This window comes from Nestor notabilis, unplaced genomic scaffold (genome assembly GCF_000696875.1).
Source record: "Nestor notabilis isolate BGI_N333 unplaced genomic scaffold, ASM69687v1 scaffold1559, whole genome shotgun sequence".
NCBI lineage: Eukaryota > Metazoa > Chordata > Aves > Psittaciformes > Psittacidae > Nestor > Nestor notabilis.
In genome coordinates, this window is record NW_009943052.1 from 25,491 (window position 1) to 26,258 (window position 768).

Here is a 768-nt window from a genome sequence, read left to right on the forward strand (position 1 = left end):
CCCCCTCCCCGGAGCAGAGCAGCCCCCACGGCTGCCCTGACATCAGCTGTAAGATATGTGAGAAATGAAAATGCCTGATCTGTGGATAAACGTGTGGTCCCTGCGATCCGGAGGCCCAGACAAAAGGCTGCATTGTGCTCAGTGCCTGCGTCTACGGGTAAAACCATCCCGGGTCTCCCGCGAGGGGCAGCGGGCCTCTGGATGGGAAAAGAAACAGGAAAGCAGGCTCCGTCCTGTGGCAGGGATGCAGATGGTGCCTCGGCATCAGCTTGAGACCAGAGAGTGCAGAAAAGGGGTGAAATAATTGCAGTAATTTATTAACACTGTCCAGGATACTTTAAATGTTGCAGAGAGCTTGTGTTAAAGGTCAACTCGTTTCTAGTGCTGTAAATGTCAGTTATCCTCAGCCTGCGGCGCAGGGGATGATCTTCCTCCCTCTGGAAGAGCAGGAACAGGGCTGGGAGCTGGGAGGGATGCAGATGTGTAGAGAGCAGAGCAAGAAATCACCAGCTTCTAAAACGGGCCAAGGCCATGTTCAAAGCACAAGAAGGGAACAGACCACCTTAAGCCCCACACGCACACAGAACCCCATGCAACTGGTGGACACAACCTCCATAGTTAACTCAATTAGTGAGCTGTTCCCAGGCACAGAGACCTGCCTTGGCTTTGCTCCCTTGACATCTGCAGGCAGCTCCTGCCCACTGTCTCCCCACATTGGGTGACCCCTGGGTGCTGGGACGAGCCTCTTGAGGCTAAACACGGGGGGGG